This window comes from Malania oleifera, chromosome 3, assembly GCF_029873635.1.
Source record: "Malania oleifera isolate guangnan ecotype guangnan chromosome 3, ASM2987363v1, whole genome shotgun sequence".
Classification (NCBI taxonomy): Eukaryota; Viridiplantae; Streptophyta; class Magnoliopsida; order Santalales; family Ximeniaceae; genus Malania; species Malania oleifera.
The window spans coordinates 103,693,010-103,718,011 of record NC_080419.1 but is presented as its reverse complement, the minus strand read 5'-3'; the positions used below and the strand labels follow the sequence as shown (position 1 = coordinate 103,718,011).

The following is a 25,002-nucleotide window of genomic DNA, read 5'->3' as shown; positions in this document are numbered from 1 at the left end:
CGTGAAAAATGGATAAAAATCCGATTTTTAGCTATTTATAGGGTTAGATTCGTCGACGAGACACGTCACCTCATCGACGAGTCCTTCATTAAATTCGTTGACGAGAGCCTGTATTCGTCGACGAATTTCAGAGCAGCCCAAAACCGTCTCTCGGTATTTTCTCTTCGACGAAGCCCTGTATTTGTTGACGAATTTGCTTACGCACTCGTCGACGAAGCCCTGTATTCGTCGACGAATTTCATTATGCACTTGTCGACGAAGCCCTATATTCGTCGACGAGTCCTAGCAGTCCCTCAAATTTATTATATTCTCCAAAATGCAATGTCCGCTTTTGTTGACGAAGTCTACAGCCTTCTTTTGTTTCTGTTTCTGTTTCTATTTCTCTCCCTCTTATTATTATTAAAATGCTATTATTTCTTCGGGTCACTACATGCCGCGCTGCTGACGTGTCCCACTCGTAGATTGAAGGAGCACTCCGCTTATTATAGGGAGTGGAGGAGGATGGTCCAATGGGTCCGGAAGACCTATATTATACGTGGTATAGGTCCATCACATGACGCTTCGTAGATAGGACTGTGGTGATCTACATGAGATAGGATTGTGGCGCTTCGTAGATAGGACTGTGGCGATCTACATAAGATAGGACTGTGGTGATCTACATGAGCCTCGTAAGAATACTCTAACGCATACCTAATCTTTTACCATCTATGTTACGTTGTCAATGTGGTAACCACTTTTTTCGTATGTTGTAGGCGGACGTACTACACCAGGTCGACCTACTCTCTTCAGAGCTCGCTGTGAGGGATTTAACGAGAGCAGGTTTGGACATTGTCTACGAGGACGGGCGACAGATCCCTACACCACGACGGGCCCCAGCACTACGAGGAGGTCGAGCAGCTCCAGTACAAGGAGGTCGAGCAACTTTCTCCAATCGTCCGTCAAGTTCGGCCTTCTCGCGGCCCGTTGTACAGGTGGCGTACGTATTCGAGCCGTCTGCACCATATGCCCCATCGACAGCCGCCGATATTGCGGGCCCGTCCAGTAGACAGGCTGACACCTCGTCTGACTCTGCCGCCACCCCGTCGATGTCATACCTACTAGACGACCCTCTCGATGAGGATGAGGTGGATGTACCCGCGTTGCCACCTCGGACTCGTCTAGAGACTTCATACGAGTTAGCTCCGCGTCTTCTTTGCATGGAGATAGATGATACAGTACCTATAGGCAGAGATGACGAACATGTAGCACATCAACGAGCCTGGACGCCAAACGCGGAGGAGCAGCCAGGAGAGGGCAGACGCAGACGACAACCACCCCGAAACTGGAGACGACCTCCCTACGGCACCGAGTAGGAGATCATCGTCATATTATTTCACTTGTAGAACATGTATTTGTTCATTCTTTCATTTGTACATCATGTATTTGTTCATTATTTCATTTGTACATTATGTATTTGTTCATTATTTCATTTGTATAGAGGACCCATATTTAAAGTGGCAAGCATCTATTTGTTCATTTTTAAACTTGTATAGGTCGTTGTATTAATTCTTCTGTACAGCATCAGGATGTCCATTATTTTAAATGCATAGATGATCGTTCTATTATTTCATTTGTACAACTTTATATTTTCTCATTTTCTTCCAATCTAAAGAGCATCGTTGTATTATTTATCTATAATTACAAATATTTATTCATTTTCCACTAGATGAATATGTGAATGAAATTTGGTTATGATTGGTGTGAATGAACGTTTCTTAATATTTCTCATGGATGTATACATGAAACTGATGAATGTAACATTGTGAACATACGTCAACTACAAAGGAGGTCCATGCTATCAATGCTTATTTTCAGCTCCTCCACCTACCACTGCCTGTAAGAGATGCTCTGACAGTGGAGTTCTAGGAGTAGGTGAGTTGTTTGTTGTGTTTGACACCCCAATCACCTCTGATTGTGAATTATTAATATACAATTTATCTATCAAGTAAATTTTGGTATGTGAACTATTCTTCATTTTTCTCACCCTTCTGAATTTGCAAAAGAGTCTTAGGGAATATTTTGTTTAGGTTTGATGTGAGATTCTATATTTAGGTTCTCCTTACTTTTTGATTTGTTTCTATGACTTGGGAGGAGATCATATCTTGTATGTTGGCCATTACTTGCCAGATGCAATTCTTCTCCTTGGGACTAGTTAGTATTTATGTAGAAAATGGATAGAAAACTAACATATGCTGTTCTGCATTTATGGTGTTTGTTTTTTTTCCTGCTATATTGATAATCCTAGTGGTATTTTCCCCTCAAAAACTGCTTTGCCATTTTACATTTTTAAGCATGAGTACAAACAAATTATACCATGTTTATTTATTTGCTTTTGTTTGTTTGTTTGTCTGTTTGTTTTACAGTTCCCGGTATCATTGGCTGTCTCCAAGCCCTGGAGGCTATAAAGATTGCTAGTGCTGTTGGTGAACAACTTTCAGGACGGATGCTTCTTTTTGATGCATTGTCTGCAAGGATTCGTATCGTATGTTTCATGTTGCCTTCAATTAAAGTTCTATAAGTATCGGTTCTTTTTCTTTGTTTTGTTGTATTTTTTCTTTTTTTTCTTTTTTTGCTTTTATACATAATCCCATAAATGGATTAATGCTTATATTTCAGCTATAACACGTAAATTTCAAGTTTTTTAGTCTACTTGTGTGATGGGGAGTAGCCAGGAGGATTTTCTTGTGTAGGGTTGTCATTGTTGATTAGCAGAACTAAACTTCCACCACCATGACCCTGCTCCATGATGGTTGCAGCACCATAGCATATGTAATATATCTTGGTTTTATCTTTTGCATTTAACACCACTTCAAACCATTATGTTATCAGGCCCATCAAAGAAAATAATTTTTTTTTTATTCTTGGGTGGCTGTGGTAGGAAGTCATGATGGTGGAAACTTTCCAGTTACCACCTTTCAGATAGAATAACATTGATCTATATCATCGTGGATCTCTCTGTGAGCAATCTGATTTTATGAGTAATTAATTTTTCCCTGCAGTAAACAAAATAAATAATGCTTTATGGGAGTCTGTTTGACTTTCTAGTTTTTTTTTTTTTTTTTTTTTTGTGTTTTATATTGCACTCATTTCTGGTATGTAACAATAGTTTTATATTGCTTAGGTTAAAATTCGAGGGAGGTCATTGCAATGTAAAGTTTGTGGAGAAGGTGCTGCATTTACCCAACAACACTTCAAAGATTTTGACTACGAGAAGTTCACGCAGTCCCCACTGTCCACGGTCATTTTTTTCCCTGCTCACCTGTCGCCTATGTGCAATCTCATTCTCTTTTGATTGAATTGCTCGATTTCATTTGTTCTTAAAAATTAAAAATATCTTCCTAGCCCTAAACCCCACTTCCACTATTCACTTTACTAGGTGTTTTACTTTAATCTTTGTCCTAGTGAGCATAACATGTGTTTGTTTTTCTATGTAATGGATAGTCTTGATGAGGCTAATGTATCTGCAATTTCAATTGATTGCAGTCACCTTTGAAGCTAAACCTGCTTCCGAAGGATTGCAGAATAAGCAGCAGAGTACAACGAGAGAGTTGTTGACAGAGAAGCACACGTGTTAGTGGACGTACGACCAGCACACCACTTCAATATTGTCTCTCTTCCCGGGTCCTTGAACATCCCGCTTTCAAGTTTGGAGCATAGGTTGCCTGAAGTTTCCGCAGCCTTGAAGAAAGAGGAAGGGCACAAGGGTATGGATGCCGATTCCGGTTCAGCTCCCCCCTCTATTTGTAGTCTGCAGAAGAGGCAATGATTCACAAAGGGCTGTCCAATACCTACACATAGATTAGATTGCATGATTGTTTCCTTGACAGAACCAATAGGATGGCAATTTGAACTAATTTTAACATGCTATCTATGTTGGCAACAGGTGCTTTCTTCTGGTTCAGACCAGGATGAGTGTGTACTAAAGAGATCTTGGTCGTATAAAAAATAATTTGTATTTTATGAAACTTTGTGTTTGAGATAATTGAGAAATTCAATTAATTAAACCGCAGAATATCTTATACAATTTGGACTAAAATCATTAAACATACCATGTTATGGTATCCTTGTGTTTCATAGGTTGTAAACACCTGATGAATGTAACGTTGTGAACATACTGGTATGTCATGTGTTTGATGAATGCTTTCTTTGATTAGGTGCGTGGATGGATATGCTCGACTTTTAAAAAGGAGTCTGCCGAAATTTTTATAGTAATTTGATAGGTTGGATGTTTTTGAAACTGATGAATGTAAAGTTGTGAACATAGTGGTATCAATTGTGTTTGATGAATGTTTTCTTTGAACAGGTGCGTGAATGAATATGCTCAATTTTTAAAGGGGACTCTGCCGGAAGTTTTATAATAATTTGATAGGTTGGATGTGCATGAAACTGGTGAATGTAACGTTGTGAACATACTGATATCAATTGTGTTTGATGAAAGTTTTCTTTGAGCAGGTGCGTGGATGGATATGCTCAATTTGTAAAGGGGATTCTGCCGAAATTTTTATAGTAATTTGATAGGTTGGATGTGTATGAAACTGGTGAATGTAACGTTGTGAACATACTGGTATCAATTGTGTTTGATAAATGTTTTCTTTGAATAGGTGCAAGGATGGATATGCTTAATAGTGTGGGTAACAAGTGAATGACTTGGATAAGCACAAACACCTCTATAATTTGATCTAGCTCAATGTTCAAAACCTGGTTGAACCAAGACTTGCTAACCCCATCCCTAAATCAAACAGTTAAGTAACTAATCAGTGAAGATTATTCTAAATTAATTAACTAATGGATCCAAAGGATATGGATACTTGATGTTATCAAATATTAAAAGCCATATTTTAGTTTCCATTTAGGCGGATGATTCAAGGAAGAAAAAAGGATTTTTATGGGGGGGTTTGAACATGCTAGTAAGGCCAAAATATTATGTTATACACACATGGCGTACAAATCTAGAAGACCATATCAAATGAGATGTCGTTTCGTAACATGTGGCAAATCTCACTGGATCAAGTAGAGATATTACGTCAAAGTCATTCCGAGAATTATTTGCCCAAAAAAGGTATTATTAACTATATTTTCTTAAAAAAAAAAAAAAGATAAACCAGGAAACAAGTCCTGCAAGATGGGCATTTGTATTACTTAATACTCTCAGCCTTAGCAGAGGTAATCTTCACACACTTTACATGGAACCACTTCTCATAAATGTTGAAACCAATCCAAAACTCATCAGCATTGTAGTTTCCACCGCAGGTTTGACAAAGGGTTTCACTGTGTTCATCTTCATCTTCCTCTTAACTTTCATCTGCAAGTCTTGGGTTGCCTTTAACTTGTCCATCATTAATCCCAAGTGCAGGTTCAGGAAGTGGAACTTCCTTTACCAGAAGAGTAACCTCCCAAGTTTCATTTGGTTGTATATACAAATACAAGTTCTCCTCCTCTGGATCACAGAGGCCATAACAATCATCAACATCATAGGTTAAGGCACAAACAAGGTCAGGTCGGCTACCGGTGTAATCCTTGAAGATCTCTTCTACAGTACTTCAAGGACTGGAAGTCATTTCCATGGCGTACAAGATTAAAGTGATTCAATAGAGCTTGAATTCAGACAGAATGTCGAAACCTTTTGGGCATATTCGATAAACAGAGAACGGCTTGTCGAGGTCACGACCATGGTCATATATCAAACTCTGCCAAAGAGGTTTGGGATAGATACCCTCCCCGTAACACTAACAAAGCCCACCTATAAATAGGGCAACAGACAAGCCCATCTTCTCTATTCTTCAATTCAATCTCACTTCCCAATCTCTCCCTGAGGCCTTTGCATCACTTCCTACTCTCTCTCTTTTGCCGATAATTTCATTTCTTTATTTGTCGATTTCTTTCGAGCTTCAATCTTTACTTTTTCGTTGTGTTGGGAGGGTTTTGTGGTTCTGATTTATGTTATAATCGATGTCTACATTGGCTCTAATGTATTTGTTTTATTATTTTGGGGAACTCGAAATACCTGTTCCATAATGCAAATCGGTGTGGATTGGGCTTCATTTCTTAGGAGGGTTTTTTTTTTTTATTGAGGAAAAAGGTGGTGAAATGGCTTGTAAGAAGATTCTCTCCCCAGAAGGTTGCTAAAGGAGCATTTCAAAAGGCTCTCTTGTGCCTATTCGACTATCAAATCAACCCAAGTGATTGTTATTTACTGTGGAATCAGGTTTTGCTTCTATAGATTGAGCTCGTTGATCTCCAGTACACTGATATGTTTTAATATTCATTTCAATGAAAGATTGGTATTAAAAAAGAAAACTCATGTAAAAAATGATAACTTATTTTATACGATTAATAATTCCGAAAACTCAAATGTTGATCATTTCTAAAATTATATTTTCATGCATTTTTTTGCTATACTTTTTTTTTTGCTTAATTTTCTTGATATGAAATATGAAAATTAAATACTCTTATATTTCTTTTACTTTTTCCCCCATTTTTCATTTTCTAAATAGGACCTAAACAGAAGGTTGCTGTTATCAATTAATTAGTTTATCTAATTGATTAACAATTTCAATAATAATTATTTTTAATTAATATTTAAATATTTCCTACTCAATAAAATAATAAAATATTTACCTATTTAATTAAATATAATTAGTGTATATTTATAATGTATGACTGTTATATTAATTTATGATAAAAAAATATCTTTAACTAAATTACAATTACGAAATGTAATTTATTATATGTGAAAATTTAAATTAATAAATGATTCTTCCCTCCAATAATTTAGAAAATAATTTAGTTAATCATTATTATAATAAATAAATAATACAGGGAAAAATAATAAATAAATTCTTTGTGCGTAGAAAATCTCATTACTCCAAGTAGCGAGATTTATACAAATCTCGCTACACGAAGTAGCGAGATTTAAATGGCAACCTCAATCTGGTCTAGACACATGGCAAGCAAATCTCACTACTGCAAGTAACAAAATTTGCATATGTTTATCTAGGCCGTGACACGTGGGAAATCTCGCTACTTGGAGTAGCGAGATTACGTAAAAGTCATTCTTGAAAATACTTCCCAGAATGGGGTATTATTTAATATATATATATTTTTTAAAAGTTAAATCGGGAAAAAACTCAGCACATGTTTTTTGTAGGAGAAAAATATTTTTCTCTATGCGAAAATGTTTAATTTAAAATATTAAATATAAATCTAACATTTATCACATCAAATGGATAAATTAAAAAAATTAAAATAATAAAATTCCTCTTTAGTCAAAATATCATTTTTTTTCACGATAAAATAAGCTTTAGATTTTTATTACAATTAAAAAAAAAAATACTAACTAACTAGTCATTGAGATTTACATTTGAACTCTAAAGTTCTAGACATTGCTTGCCAAAAAAAAAGAGACGAAAAATATCAATTACAACATTTACACAACGAAAATATTCAAATGATTTCATACAATGTCAAATGAAATTAAATTAATGCAAAAATTTTAAAATAATTTTAAAACATCAATATTAATAAATTTATTAATAGTCATATGCACTAAAAATAAATCTAATACAATATCTTTTTAGGCATCATTTAATGATACATTCCTATGGGCAACTAAATATTAAAATAAAAAATTAAAAAAAAAAAAAGCATTAGCAGATCAAAATTTTTTGTTGTATTTGGACAATTTGCCTAAAATCCATCTGACACACAGAACCTTCTGCAGATCAAAATTTCAACATGTAGCTTACGGTGGTTAATTACATCAAACCCACATCAACTCACACAACCCTTGTGTGTATGTACATACGCACACATGTAGGAGTGTGAAAAAAAAAATTAATAATAAATTTATTTATAAGCATTTGTGTGAACCCCAACTCAATCTAATGCTCCTAGTCACCATGAACTATGCATGAATATAATGAATAGATTAGAGTTATTGACTCGATATTTTAAATGCATTGAGTTTGTAAGTGATAAACTTCTTTAGTTTGCCCTAATCTATCTTCACTTTGATTGCAAATAAAACAAGTTCTCAACAGCTTTAATCATAGGTGTCAAAGACAAAAAAAAGTAGAAAATGAACAATCACACGGCAATAAATTAGAAAACATAACTGACCTTAAAAATTATTTTTATAAGATAATAAATATTAAATCTAAAATATCATTTTGATTTGAATCTTCCAATGGTTTTCTTCACCCTAATAACCATTGATGTAATTAATAAGATCGGTCTCTTTGAACAATTACCTTCTCCACTGCAATTAATTCATATTTCATGTTTGCGTTGATGCTACAAATTTGTACATCAGAAATACGGAAAGTTGTTGGAAATATAATTCCACCAAGAAATCAAGGAGAATTCCACAACCACAATCAAGAATTCTTCTTTTAGATGAACTTGTTTGTAATAATAAAAATATTTTTAAAAACTTAATCATTAAGATGGCATAAATTGAAAATTTTGGTGCCTTTTAATTTCCAAATTTGGTGAGAATTCTTACTGCACATACATATAATTGTCTTAACTTTCTTAAGAAGACGGAAGGTTGGAAGAAGAGAAAGGGAAATTTGAATAGGAAGGAGTTGAATAGGTAATGATTAAGACTACGAGGACTCCAAGCGTTTACATTTGAGTCTTAGAAAGCAAAATAGGCATTACAAATTTTGTCACAGTGAGAAATGCCATATTTTTGGCTATACACTATTAGAAGTAATTTAATAGTTTAATATGTATTGACATCACCTACCTCACCATTGTCGATCGTAATCCAACCAACAGCTTAACTACCAAGTTAGTTTGCTATTTGCATTTTACAGCCATATTTACTCTTCTTTAAACTTCTATCATCCATAACATTCTTGAATGAAGAAACAAACACTTCCCATGAAATCCCTACACGCACAAAGGGAGAAAAACCCTTTGCAGACACAAACCCAAGCTGAATTTAGCTCAAAATTCACAGCCCAACTAGCAAATCAAGCCCAACCCAATTGACCCCAACCCTTTCTGAGACTCTGAAAGAGAGGGAACTTTCCTTTCTTCTCTTTTTTTTTGGCTTTTGACAACTGGGTTTAAGTGTGTTTTTAAGTACAGCTTTAGCAACATAATACCTGGAGAGAATCTGTAGTTGCAGCCCATAACACTGCCCCCAATCTCTCCCATGTGAAGAACCCCCCCCCCCCCCATCAGCTTTACCAACATAAAACCTGGAGAGAATATCTCTCTCTCTCTCTAAATTAAAAGGCCAAGACCCACAAAGGCAGAGGCAATTACTTCTCTTCTTTTCAATGAAGAAGCAACCTAGGCATTGACAGATAAAGGGTGGTGCATATTTCATGGTCCCAAAATAAAATGAAGGGCTTTTGGGAAGGGGACCCCTTCATCTCTACCATCATTAATATATGATGGTCTATGCTCACGCCTATTCTCTCACAATTATTGCCTCCTTGAATCCCACACATGGATATCATTCCCCCCCTCTTGATTTATTTTGCACCACTTCCTGCAATTGTGTGGGATCGGATCACCTATGATCTCCCTGTGTCCCTGTGTCCCTGTGGCAATCGCACCCCAGCATATCATTGCATGATCATGGTCAAAGTCATCTCATCATCTGGCTCTCGCCTCTCCATTATTTCACTCATCACATTATTTTGATTTTTGAATACTCCCTCCTCTTTTTTCAAACCCTGTAGATAAAAGTGTTCGTTTCTGTACTGGACTATGCAAGTCCAACGGTGGAGATCCTGTGGTGCATCAACTCGGGCATGCCATAGAATCATTACTGTCTTGACAATGGATTAAAAGAGGATATGAGCATTATTAAATCCTTATGAACTGTTGTAAATTTTCTGTTAGGACTTACTTATCAGTACAAGATCAGAAGAACATGGACATTAATGGTTCCATTAGTGACATGCTTCTTTAGTAGTTATCAATCCTTATCAAATAACTATCCAAAAATTTTGGATCCAAACAAAAGGAAACAAACATAAAAAAATCTTTTCCTAGTATTAGACTAGTTAATTATTTCCTAGTCACGGGCTAAGCTTGTTCAGGGCATTATGCTTGCCTATGACCGCTTATCTCGTGTGTTTGGGATGGGTTTCCATCATGTAAATACTAGTGTAGGGTTATTTTCTAGTATTTCTTTCATTGTAAGCCAAATAAGGCAGTATGACTCCTCGGTCACTTTGATGTTTCCTAGTGCTAGAGTGAGAATGGCCTAGAAAGCTCTTTAGGGGAGGGTGAGTGTTCATCAATCATTGTAAAACTCACTAGCAATTGTCAACGTGCTTAGCCTACTTGCCTCCCTCGCTAAGTACAACATGTCAACGGAGGATTTGTTAATGAATTACGTTTGCTTCAATATTTACTGCTTGGTTGCCACGGCTTTCATGAATTGATTATAATTTCCGCTGCTATCTGATTGAATGTTAATGAAAGTGTTCCGTGGATGAATGTTGGTAAACAAAAGGCTGGCTAGTTAAGCAAGAGTGCTTTAGCTAGCGCCGCACGGCCCTTCACAACGGTGTGAAAAAGGCGGACCGTGACATTTGGTATCAGAGCCCAAGTCGGTGACACTTGGTGAGAGCCCAAGGTTGAGTTGCTACGTGAATTCGATTGCCTTCGTTGTTGGGTTTGGAAAGCTTTGGTAAGTGACCATGGCACCAAACAATGCTGAGAGGATCAGCGTGCTGGAAGCACAGGTTGAAGAGTCAACCAACACTATGGCCGCGGAGGTGGCCCAGATGAGAGAACTTGTTGATGAAGTGAGGGGATCACAAAAACATCAAGCAGGTTTGATAGGCGACATGTCAGAGGACTTTCGCCACACTGTGGAAACTTTGCAAGCCCGGATGGCAGATCTGGATGCAAAGGTAAATGTGATGGTTCTTGCTATGGGGAACTCCAACACTCCGGGAGTTAGCAAAACCAAGGTGCCAGAACCCAGGACGTATGGGGGTGCCCGAGATGCCAAGGAGTTAGAGAACTTCTTGTTTGATGTGGAGCAGTACTTTCGCGTTGTGAGGATGGCCTCAGAACAGGCAAAGGTGGATACTGCGACCATGTACTTGGTTGGTGATGCCAAACTGTGGTGGCGTACCAAGTACAGAGAAATTGAAAATGGAAGCTGTGTGATTGATAGTTGGGCAGACTTGAGGAGAGAGCTCAAGGCCCAATTTTTTCCTGAAAATGTTGAGTATAATGCAAGGAGAAAACTGAGAGATCTCAAGCATACGGGTTCAATCAGTGAATATGTGAAACAATTTTCTGCTTTAATGTTGGATATTCGGGATATGTCGGAGAAGGACAAGTTGTTCTATTTTCTAGAGGGGATGAAACCGTGGGCAAGAACTGAACTTCATAGACAAAGGGTTCAAGACTTGTCAACTGCACAAGCGGCTGCAGAACGCTTGACAGACTACGCTGGTGATGAGACCACTTCGTCCAAACGGTTTGGCGGAGAGGGAAACGGTGGAAAGTCTTTCAAGAATGGCAAACCCAAGAGTGGGGGAGCCGACCCTAGTTCATCAACCTCACAGGAAGCTTCGTCGTCTCGGGGGTTCAACACACCCAAAGGAAAGGGTAAACTTGAGTGTTTCTTGTGTCGAGGTCCTCATAGAGTCTTTGAGTGCCCTCACAAGGCATCACTTAATGCTTTACAGGCTTCCATTGCCGAACAGGCAGGGGAAGACGATGGGGAAGAAGATGAGACCCCGAGGATGGGTGCAATGCGGCAGGTGAGCGCATTGGAAAAGCAGGCGAAAGTACCAAAGGTTACACGAGCCAGAGGGCTAATGTTTGTGGACTTGAGAATCAATGGGAAGAGCACCCGCGCTATGGTGGATACCGGGGCTACCCATAACTTTGTTTCGCAACCAGAAGCTTGGAGACTCAACTTATCCTTAGAGAAGGATACAGGACGCATGAAAGCAGTTAATTCTGTAGCCCAGCCTACTCTGGGAGTAGCCAAGCAAGTTACTGTGAAGCTTGGGCAGTGGGAAGGTCATGTGAATTTTACAGCAGTGCCATTGGATGACTATCCAGTCATTCTAGGAATGGAATTCCTAATGGGGACGAGGGCAGTGCTGATGCCTTCGGCTGGTTCCCTGTGTCTGATGGGAGATCACTCGTGCATGGTGCAAGTCGTTGCAACGAAAGGAGACGAAGGGAAGTCCCTTTCAGCCATACAACTCAATGAAGGATTGGGTCAGGGTGAGCAGACACGTCTAGCCACGGTGGTGGTAGACAAAGAAGTAGGCCAAGTGCTGGAGCCTACGACCATCCAAGCGGTGTTGGATGAGGATAAGGAGGTGTTGCCGGATAAGCTGCCTCAAAATTTGCCTTCACGACGGACTGTGGAGCAAGAGATCAAGTTGTTATCAGGAGTGAAACCACCTGCTAAAAGGCCATGTTGGATTGCGCCTAGAGAGATAGTAGAGTTGGGGAAACAGCTTGAGGAAGTGGAAGCGGGATGTGTTCGCCCTTCCAAAACACCGTTGGGAGCATCGGTGTCGTTTCAGAGGAAACATCAAGAGCATCTACGGAAGGTGTTCGACAGGCTGAAGGGAAACAGTCTGAATGTGAAGAAGGAGAATTTCTCTTTCGCTCGGCGGAGCAACAAATTCCTTGGTCAAGTCGTTGAACAAGGTCGTATCCGGAGGGGTATGGAGAAAGTAAGGATGATTCAAGAACGGAAGATCCCCACGACAGTGAAGGAGTTGCGTTCCTTTCTTGGCCTTACTGGTTACTGCAGGAAGTTCGTTAAGGGGTATTCGCGGAGAATGACTCCAATGACAGGACTACTGGGAAGGTATTATTGGCCGCACACGCGGGATGATGTGGTTAATTATACCAAAACTTGTCTCACTTGCCAACAAGACAAGGGGGAGCGGAAGAAGTATGGTACTTTCATGGCCGCACCAAAGTACTGTTCGGTAGAGGGGACGACACAATTGTTCCTTGTGACTATTGTGAAACTTTGGGGTTTTCCCCAAGTTATTATTTGTGACCAAGATTTAATGTTCACTGACAACTTCTTAACAGAGTTTTTCAGGATATTCAGGTCACACCTTGACATCTCTTCGAGTTATCATCGACAGACAGACGAACAGATGAAGAGATTCAGAGAGCTACTAGATGAGTACTTGCGCCATTGTGTCAATGACAACCGGAAGAATGGCGTGCAACTACTTGATGTGGCTCCATTCTGTGGCAACGCCCAAAGGCGCTCAACAACCAAAAAGAGCCCTTTTGAGCTTGTTATAGACCAGCTGCCGCTGTTACCTCACACAGTGGGCGAGCCGTACAGACGAATGAGTCCTAAGGCGTACATCTTCACCAGTGAAGGGAGACAGAATGCAGACTTTGCCCAAGCCTATCTGGAGAAAGCTTCTAAGCAGATGAAGAAATGGGCAGAACAGGAGAGAAGACCGCAGTTTCATGTCAACTTCCTCAAGCCATTCAACGCCAACACCAACAACCTGAGCAGGAGTCAGTCAAACAGCGTAGAGTTGAAGACAGTGCCACCTGACAGACATGATGTTGAAGAGATCCTTGCAGACAGAATGTTCATATCCTCAAGGAAGAAGCGGCAGAAGGTCCTAGTGGAGTGGAAATGCCTTAATGACAAAGAAATCAGCTGGATTTCTGCGGAAGATATTCAACTATTCGTGGACAAATTTGAAGTGTACCTACCGCCAAAAGTCTACGAGGACGTCGACCGCATAAGTGGGGGAGAATGTCACGGGCTAAGCTTGTTCAGGGCATTATGCTTGCCTATGACCGCTTATCTCGTGTGTTTGGGATGGGTTTCCATCATGTAAATACTAGTGTAGGGTTATTTTCTAGTATTTCTTTCATTGTAAGCCAAATAAGGCAGTATGACTCCTCGGTCACTTTGATGTTTCCTAGTGCTAGAGTGAGAATGGCCTAGAAAGCTCTTTAGGGGAGGGTGAGTGTTCATCAATCATTGTAAAACTCACTAGCAATTGTCAACGTGCTTAGCCTACTTGCCTCCCTCGCTAAGTACAACATGTCAACGGAGGATTTGTTAATGAATTACGTTTGCTTCAATATTTACTGCTTGGTTGCCACGGCTTTCATGAATTGATTATAATTTCCGCTGCTATCTGATTGAATGTTAATGAAAGTGTTCCGTGGATGAATGTTGGTAAACAAAAGGCTGGCTAGTTAAGCAAGAGTGCTTTAGCTAGCGCCGCACGGCCCTTCACAACGGTGTGAAAAAGGCGGACCGTGACACATGATCATGGTCAAAGTCATCTCATCATCTGGCTCTCGCCTCTCCATTATTTCACTCATCACATTATTTTGATTTTTGAATACTCCCTCCTCTTTTTTCAAACCCTGTAGATAAAAGTGTTCGTTTCTGTACTGGACTATGCAAGTCCAACGGTGGAGATCCTGTGGTGCATCAACTCGGGCATGCCATAGAATCATTACTGTCTTGACAATGGATTAAAAGAGGATATGAGCATTATTAAATCCTTATGAACTGTTGTAAATTTTCTGTTAGGACTTACTTATCAGTACAAGATCAGAAGAACATGGACATTAATGGTTCCATTAGTGACATGCTTCTTTAGTAGTTATCAATCCTTATCAAATAACTATCCAAAAATTTTGGATCCAAACAAAAGGAAACAAACATAAAAAAATCTTTTCCTAGTATTAGACTAGTTAATTATTTAATTTTGATATTAAATTAATAGATTATGATATTGAAATTTTAATTACCATCATTATAGAAAATATATATATATATATTTTTTTTAAAGAGTTGAAAACCACCCACGTAGCGGTCTCATCTCAAGTTTATTAATAACCCTCACTTATGGTGGATGAATACCATGAAAACAATAGGACACTTGGGGCTTACATGATAACCAATAAAACATCCCACGCATCAAACCAAACAAAAGAAGAAAACAAACTTATATCAATACCAAACGGAAACCAACTAAACAGATCTCATATAAGTTGTACTCATTTTATCCAATCTATACAAACTTTTAATTACTCTAGGAAATTGACTATTATTTATAAACAAACTATTTCTCCTCATGAAACCTTATCAAGTCAAAGCATCTGTCACTTTATTTTCTTCTCTATACAAATAATTTATAAAAAAATATACTCCCTCCTTTGATGAAAAGTTGTAGACCTCTTTTAAAAGTTTTAAAAATCTTGTTTACTTGGCTGTTTATTGTATATTTTGTAGTGATAATTTATGTGCAGAGCACATTAACCTTAAGTTTAGGTAACCCAATGTTAAGATAATCAAACTATTAGAAAATAATGGCCAAAGCCAATTAAACAAATGCTTTACACAAAAAAAAAAAATAGCTGGAATTTTATATAGATTGAAAACAGAGGTGGTTTGACTGGAACAATCATGGGGCAGCTGTGAATAGGGATGGGGAAACCTTGTGGATTGAAAGAGGCATTTGGTCTAGGCAATTTAATACCCATTTAAGGCTGCTATATAGTACTGACCCCTAAAGTCCTATTTTCCTACTAACCCACTATCTACATTTGGGACCATATACATAATTTATTTATTTATTTAATTATGAAAGTGGTAACTTAAATATTTTGTCTTAAGACTCACCAATTCCATTATTTGACTGTTGGATAGACTTGAGACTTGATTCATTGCATGACTATGACAAGTATGCATCATTATATATATATATATATATATATATATATATATGTGTGTGTGTGTGTGTGTGTGTGTGTGTGTGTGTGTGTGAGTGTGTAATGATCCGAAAAATTTTAACGATAAAATAATTGAAAAAAATAATAGATGAAATAGATAAATAAGGAATAAAAGGAAAAGGAGAAATAGAAGTAGGGGAAAAGAAATTGTAAAGGGTCATAAGCAGGTGCTCGTCGATGAGCAGGATTTTCTTATCAACAAGAGATCTTTAGAAACTCATCGCCGAGTATATATGTCTCGTCGACGAGGATTAACCGAGAGGATTTGGCCTGTTCCAAAACTCGTCGACGAGCTCACGACCATGTCGACAAGTATTCTTCAGTGGTTCGTCAACGAGTCCTATCTTCTCGTCGACGAGTTCATGTGGCAAGGACGAGTATATAAAGATCTAAGGTTGCTTTCTTGCAAAGGAAATTAATTTTCCTTTGTTTCTCTCTCTCTAAAATCGGCTCTCTCACTTCTCTCTAAGAATCCGGCACGAATTCAACCTGAATCGATGATCGAAGGTCGCTACAGTGTTCTAGGGTAGATTCTCTACACATCTAGCGGATCAGGTTCTTAAACTAGGCTTGTCGGGAAACGCTCATAAGTTGAAGTAAAGGTCTGGATTCTTAGTTTTGGGTTTTAAAAAGGTTATGTAAGGTTTATAGGTTGAGGAAATGCATAAATAATAGCTTATTTGGGGTTTATTTAATTAAACGAGGGTTTTTGAGCCAAGGTCCGGGTGAGCATCACAAGCGTCAATTTGGGATACCTGTTGGTATAGTTCAAGAACTCAGGTAAAGGGGAAATTATATATATTAAATCAGATTTTTATGAATTAAATAAAAATGGATTATGTTATATATGTATATATGTTTTCATGTGGGTATAAAATGTCAATCATGTAAATAATGTTTTCTGAGCTTAGAACTGCTTATTGAGCTACGTATATGTAAAAATGAACTGATGAAAGTGGAAAGTATTTCAAGATAATTATGTAAGAAATGAAGGTATATTTTCAGTAAATAAATGTTAAATATTGGTTGGCTTATTTTACAGGCAATGTATGAATTTTATTGCTAAAATTGTGTTACATGAGCGGATGGTGATGCAATATAAATGTATGTTATATGTATGAGATGCAGGCTATGTAAGAAATGCATTGATGATGAAATGTTATATGGACCATGTTGCTTGTGTTTGATAATGCAACCATGTATGCAATGACAGCTAAAAGGCACTATAGACTAATTGATGACAGCTAAAAGGAGCTGTGTTAGCAGATTCTAGTGCATATCTATGTGGACTAACTGATGTACAGCTAAAAGGAGCTGTAGTACAAACGAATGAAATGAAAATAAATGAAATGGATGTGAAATATGAAATGTGAACGATGTAAAAGGTGAAAGGTTACGTAAAGTGAAATGCTATGGAATGCTAAAGTTATGAACATGAACAGTTATGGATGATTGAATAACGACAAACAGAATAATGTATTATGATATTATTAGGTATTTATGTCAATAGAACATGTTACGCTAGGGCAGGGCAAACTCTTCGCCTAAGGGCTTGCTGAGAAAGGCGAGTGCACTAGTAGTATCAGATGTAGCAGTAGGCTGCATAACGCACTAAAGTAAAGAGAAACTACTTGTATGGGCGGGTAGATTTCCTTATTCTTGGGGGTCTTCGCTAGTAAACTTTGTATGAATTGTATTAGTACGAGATTAATTTATTACTTGAAGGCTTATTGAGTAAGGTGACTGCCCTGATATGCTTCAGTTGTAACCTTTGGATTGCCTAATGTATCAGGGCAGAAGGGTGCTACTTGTATGGGCGGGTACTCACCTTTATCTTTGGGTAGTCTCGTGAGAAAATATTCTGCATATGTATGAATAGGATCAGGAAATGATTTCAGAAACTATGTCAATAATTTGCAGATGATATTAAAATGTTGATTATAATCTCATGTTGACCTCACGTTGTTTTAATATATATTGTTTCTTTCCCTTACTGAGATGTGTCTTACCCGATTACGAATGGATTCTTTTCAAGACCACCACGCAAACGAACTTAGAGAAGCTCAAGGTTGATAGCATTTTTGGGGTTCTAGATAGAGAAAAGGGTATAAACATTTTGATGATATTTGGGGATGTAAATAAGTTATGTTTTATGTTTTATGTAGTAACCCGAAGAATAATAACATTTTAATAATAAGAGGGAGAGAAAATAGATACAGAAACAGAAGGAGGCCAGGGCGTTCGTCGACGACATTGCATTTTGGAGATAATATTAAATAATCAAAATTTCAGTAAATTACCCAGCTTCGTCTATGAACACAGGGTCTCGTCGACGAAGGTCTTCAGAATTTCGTCGACGAACACAGGGTTTCGTCAATGAGAAAATACCGAGAGAGGTTTCCGGCTGCTCTAAATTTCGTCGACGAATACAGGGCTTCGTCGATGAATTTTATGAAAGACTCGTCGACGAGGTAACGTGTCTCGTCGACGAATCTGGTAGTATATAAGGAGGAAAATCGGGATATTTCTCATTTCTCTCGCCGCTCTCTCTCCTCTCTCTCTCTCTCTCTCTCTCTCTCTCTCTCTCTCTCTCTCTCTCTCTTACGACTCTCTCTCCCTTCTCTTTTTGTTTCCAGCCCCACCAGTCGCCGGATCGACGATCCGAAGCTACCACGACGCTGCTGGCGGAGTTCTCTACAAGACTACCGAAACGGATCGTCAGGAAAACGAAGTTGGGTTTCATCCTAAATTCAGGGTAAGGCCTTTTAGTTAGTTTTTGGCTTTCTGGCAGTTATAGGAAATGATATAGACGGAAAAATGCTGATATTTAGTTCTGACATATGTTGGTTTCAGGGTGTTTTGTAGGAAGTCCTACGGGCGTTAGGCTTGTTTTCCCTAGGGGTTTTCCAAAGTTAAGGTAAGGGAAATATGTTATGCTAGGAAATTTCTAAGTATGATACAGTTTATTTATTTACGAAAATTATGTATTAAAGTATGGTGTGGCTTGTGAATATGTATGTAGTACGGGGATATGTTTTACGAATTGTAGTTTCATGATTTTTATGAATTTCAGTACCATGATTTTACAGATTTAAGTACTATGATTATGTGAACTTCAGTACCATGATTTTACGGATTTTAGTACCATAATTATACGAATCTCAGAACCATGATTATATGAATTCCAGTATTACGACTATACAATTCCATGTTATGATTATTCAGATTTCAGTACGTTTTGCAGCATCATGGTTATATGATTACTTCAGAATCATGGTAAATCAAATAAATATGTATAGAAATATATTATATGATATCAGACCCTGTTGGACTTGCAGCTACAGAGCACGGTACCGTTGCCACAGATACTATGTTACTTATTTAGTGCAACCACCTATTTAGATAATACGTGGTAAGGTCGACCACCTAGACCCTTGAAGAGGTTAGGCTCCCTATCCAGATATGGGTTGAGGTGGGCAAGTCGACTGATGGAGTTCAGTGATTTATTCCTAGTTGACCAGTTAGGGTAAATCCAATGTACGGGCCGCACAACCCTGTCATGAGGGGGACAAGTCATGACACACAGATAGCCACAGGGAACAGTTTCAGTTACTATTACTTACGTATGGATTTACAGAAATAGGGACCATATTTATGTACACTAGAAGTACTTTGAATTATAACCATAATACTGTTATGTTAAGCAACAGGGAAAAGGGGCGGTGTATTTTATTATTTGTACGGTACTTTCGTATTCAATTATTCATGTTTATATGAAAACAGATTTCATGATATTTAGTAGCTCATTTGCCACACACTAGTAATAGCATATTTCTTCTTGCTGAGCGTTGGCTCACCCCCAGTGTTAAAACATTTTTCAGGTGATCCAGGTAGGCGAGCAGATCAGGCTCGCAAATAGAGGGGCGTCTGTAGTGCCCTATCAGAGAGTGAGTATCATTTTTGGGAACGTTTTTGTATAGCCCTCACCAGTTGAGGATATTTTGGGAATACAGTTATATTTGTAAATATTGGAAAATATTTCAGAACTCTGGTATTGTATATAATGGTTATGGTTATGCTTGTATGACTTCCGCTTCTTGCTGCTTAGGTTTATGAATGGGTTTTTCCTCAGTATGGTATCAGAGCATGTAGAATATTATAATATGGAAAAAAAATCAGTTAATTAAGCAGGTCATTACAGTTTGGTATCAGAGCCTAGGTTTGTTAGGTTCTGTAGACTTTAGAGTGCAGCAAAAGCAATACCAGAGTATAGGAAAAAGGATTTGAGGTTTGTTATGTGTCTAGGTATAGGATTTTCGTAGTGGTTTCTGTGTTTGTCCTAGGGTGACGATTTTAGGAAAACCATAATAAACTATTGTCGGGTCGTGTGTCTAGGTGACAGAACTAGATATTGGGTTAAAGTCAGGGAAAGTAATTAATTGTGAGTTGGTACAGGATAGGTCCGTATTGGAGATAAAGTGTTTAAGTGTGTTTCTTGTTTTCAGAATGGATCCAAGAAGCAGCGGCATGACTGCTGGGGAGGACAGGCCAAGACCTTCCAGCATAGGTGGAGGAGATACTGATGTTGTTTAGCGCAGTGTCACTCAACAGGTGATGGTAGAGATGGCCAGGAGTTCTGGGGAGCATGGTTGTTCTATTGAGCAGTTTACGCGTATGAAACCCCCATCCTTTGCTGGAGGAGATGACCCGACTGTAGCTAAGAATTGGGTCCAGGATATCGAGGAGATGTTAGCGGTGCTTCCATGTACGGATAAGCAGAAGGTAGCATTTGCCACATTTAAGTTGACAGGGGAGGTGAAGCACTGGTGGAGAGCAACGCATCTAATAAAGGAGTAGAGTCTGGTTCCAGTTCCAGTGACGTGGGATCGATTCAAGGATATGTTCTTCGGGCGATATTTACCTGCTATCTTTTGGAGTGTGAAGGTAGCACAGTTCCTACATTTGGTATAGGGGCAGATGACTGTATCTCAGTACGCGGCTCAGTTTGTCGAGTTGTCATGTTTTGCTCCACATCTAGCACCTCATGAAGAGAAGAAGGTTAGGAAGTTTGAAGAAGGGTTGAGGCAGAATCTGTTTGAGCAAGTGATTTGTTTTAGGGCTCAGACATTCAACGAGGTTGTAGACAGAGCTGCAATATTGAGAGTGGCATTTAGAGGGGGGTAGCAGCTCAGAGTCAGAGGAAGAGGCATGCGCCTTAGGGTTTTCAGGCTGGCTCCAGTAGGGGTCCATGGAGAGGTGGTCGCGATAAGGGTGACTAGAGGCAGATGGCAGGACCTCGTGAGAACCAGGATGCACAGACTTACCCGGTGTGTTAGACATGCGGGAGACATCATTTGGGAGAGTGTCGAGTAGGCAAGGGAGTGTGTTATCGTTGTGGGCGACCCGATCACATGATGCGTGAGTGCCCAGGTCAGCAGGACCAGCTCCTAGCTCCCAGGCCTTATCAGGGAGGACATCAGGCAGCTAGGGGAGGATATCAGGCACCTCGGGGTGGCCAGCAGAGGAATGTAGCTCCAGTGCGAGTTTATGCCCTGATGCCAGGTGATGTAGAGGCTACTACGGATGTGGTGACAGGTACATTTACTGTTTTATCACATCCAGTTATTGTTCTCTTTGACTCGAGTGCTACTCATTCTTTTATTTCTACATCTTATGTTAAATTATCTGAAAGTGAGACCCAGTCATTAGATATATCACTATCGGTAGCTACACCATCAGGGTCAATAATCAGATGTCAAAAGGTACTTAGAGGCTATCCAATAGAAATTTAGGGAAAAATATTACCAGCAGATCTTGTTGTGTTTGATATGTGTGGGTTCGATATAATACTTGGTATGGACTAGTTGGCTGCTAATCACGCTAGCATTGATTGCTTCCAGAAGGAAGTACTTTTCAGACCTCCTGGAGAGCAAGAATTCATATTCGTTGGTTCACGGGTAAGTGCTCCAACACAGCTGGTGTCCGCCGTGCAGGCGAGCAGATTACTCCTGGATGGAGGTCAGGGATTTATAGCATTTGTGAAAGAAGTATCTGAAATGAATTGAAGATTGACAGCACCCCAATGGTACGGGAATTTCTAGATGTTTTTCTAGAGAAGCTACCAGGGTTGCCTCATGTGCGCGAGGTAGATTTTCCTATAGATTTACCTCCAGGGACTGCGCCGATCTCTAAGGTCCCGTATCATATGGCTCCAACAGAATTGGGAGAATTAAAGGAGCAGTTGCAGGATTTATTGAACAAGGGATTTATACGACCCAGTGTATCACCATGGGGAGCTCCAGTGTTATTCGTAAAGAAGAAAAGCGGGTCCCTGAGGATGTGCATTGATTACAGGAAGATAAACAAAGTTATTATCAAGAATAAATATCCTCTACCCCGTATAGATGATTTATTTGATCAACTCTAGGGTACACAGGTATATTCCAAGATCGACCTCATATCTGGGTATCATCAGGTGAGAGTAAAAGCGAAGGACGTCGCGAAGACAGCCTTTTGGACCAGGTACGGGCGTTATGAATTTCTCGTTATGCCTTTTGGTTTGACGAATGCCCCGGCTGTGTTCATGGACTTGGTGAACAAAGTATTTCACCAGTATCTAGATCAGTTTGTAGTAGTTTTCATTGATGATATACTGGTGTACTCGAGGAGTTTAGAGGAGCACGAGGTGCATTTGAGGCAGGTGTTGCAAACTCTCAGGGAGGAGTAGCTTTATGCTAAGTTTAGCAAATGTGAGTTCTGGTTAGAGAGGGTGGCATTATTAGGCCATGTGACCTCAAGGGACGGTATTTCAGTGGATCCCAGCAAGATTGATGCAATGGTAGATTGGGCTAGGCCGAGAAATGTGCAGGAAGTCAGGAGTTTCTTAGGACTGGCAGGTTATTACCATCATTTTCAGGAGGGGTTTTCAGCCTTGTCAGGTCCTCTCACGCGGTTGACTCAGAAAAATGCCAGATTTGTGTGGGATGAAGAAAGCGAGCAGAGCTTCCAGGAATTAAAGCAACGGCTCATCACTGCACCAGTTCTTACGATTCCATCGGGTGGTGATGGTGATGTTATTTACAGTGACGCGTCCTTGAAAGGGCTCGGTTGTGTGCTGATGCAGCATGGTAGGGTGGTGCCATATGCATCCAGGCAGTTGAAAGAATATGAGAAGAACTACCCTACCCATGATCTGGAGTTGGCTGCTGTTGTACATGCACTGAAGATCTGGAGACATTACCTTTATGATGAGAGGTGTGAGATATTTTCTGATCATAAAAGTCTGAAGTATATCTTTACACAGAAAGAATTGAATACGTGGCAGAGGAGATGGTTGGAACTCATCAAGAATTACGAATGCACCATTAGTTACCACCCAGGTAAAGCAAATATGGTAGTCAATGCGTTAAGCCGTAAGTCATGAGATATAGCACAGTTAGCAGCAGTAATTCAGCATCCGATTCAGATGGACTTAGAAAGACTCGGTATGGAGTTAGTGGAGGATGATCCTCAGGCACTTATTTCCAGTTTGGTTGTACAGCCCACATTGTATGAAAAGATTAAAGCTGCTCAGAGAAATGATGTAGAGTTAGTGGAGGTGTTTGCCAGAGTACAAGATGGCCAGGGGGAGGAGTTCAGTATCTCCGATGATGGGGCTTTGAGATTTCATACCAGATTATGTGTGCCTGCAGATGATAGTATCATGAGGATGATTCTAGAAGAGGCACACAGGTCTCTATACACTGTTCATCCTAGCAGTACGAAAATGTATAGGGATTTGCAGGACTCGTTCTGGTGGAGTGGTATGAAGAGGGAGATAGCAGAGTTTGTGCAGCAATGTTTGACATGCCAGCAGGTTAAGGCCGAGCACTAGAGGCCGGTTGGTTAGTTGCAGCCACTTTTCATTCCCGAGTGGAAGTGGGACCACGTATCCATGGATTTTGTTACTGGGCTGCCGCCAGCGTTGCATGGTCAAAATGCCATATGGGTGATAGTTGATAGATTGACAAAGACAACGCATTTTCTGCCTATTAAGGTCAGCTACCCTATGAACAGGTTAGCAGAGATTTACATACAGGAGATTGTTCGATCCCATGGAGTGCCAGTATCCATAGTCTCGGACCGTAATCCACGTTTTACATCACGGTTCTGAGGAGTTTGCAGGAGGCACTAAGGACTCAGCTAACATTCAGTACAGCTTTTCATCCTCAGACCGATGGTCAAACAGAAAGAACCATCCAAGTATTGGAAGATATGTTTTGTGCTTGTGTGCTAGACTTTGGTAGTAGTTGGATTCAGTTTTTTCCGCTAGTTGAATTTGCTTACAATAACAGTTATTAGGCTAGCATCGGCATGGCACCTTATGAAGCATTATATGGTAGGAGATGTAGATCTCCTCTTTTCTGGGATGAAGTTGGCAAAAGGCGAGTTTTGGGTCCCGAGATAATTCAGCAAGCATATGATAAAGTCTGACTTATTCGTGATAGGATCAGTGCAGCGCAGAGTCGGCAGAAAAGTTATGCAAATACTTGCCTCCGGGAATTGGAATTCGGAGTAGGTGATCATGTCTTTCTAAAGATAGCACCACTGAAGGGAATTTTGAGATTTGGGAAGAAAGGTAAGTTGAGCCCTAGTTTTATTGGCCCTTTTGAGATACTGGAGAAGATTGGGTTAGTAGCCTATCGACTGGCTTTACCGCCATCCTTATTTCGAGTTCATGACGTATTTCATGTTTCTATGTTGAGGAAATACGTCCCAGATCCTTCCCATATCATCAGTCGTGCAGAACTGGAAGTCAGTGAGGCTTTAACGTATGAAGAAGCACCAGTTCAGATTTTGGACAGAAAGGTTCAGACTTTACACACGAAAGAAATATAGTTAGTTAAAGTTTTGTGGAGGAATCACGCCATAGAGGAAGCTTCTTGGGAACGTGTAATTTCCTAGAACTACCCATGTAACCACGGTATTCCTCCGCCATAAGTGAGGGCAGGTAATAAAATAAGTAGACCCTTTTCTTTATTGGATGATGGAGAATATAGATAAAGATACAGATAGTAAATTTCGAGGACGAAATTTTATAAGGAGGGGAGAATGTAGTGACCCGAAGAATAATACCATTTTAATAATAAGAGAGAGAGAAAATAGATACAGAAACAGAAGGAGTTCGTCGATGACATTGCATTTTGGAGATAATATTAAATAATCAAAATTTCAAGA

General features: G+C 39.3%; 1 pseudogene; it reads left to right on the top strand.

Moving 5' to 3' along the window:
* The first annotated feature begins 1,814 nt into the window (after positions 1-1,814).
* Positions 1,815-3,842, top strand: LOC131151457 (adenylyltransferase and sulfurtransferase MOCS3-like; annotated as a pseudogene).
* Positions 3,843-25,002: the final 21,160 nt, after the last annotated feature.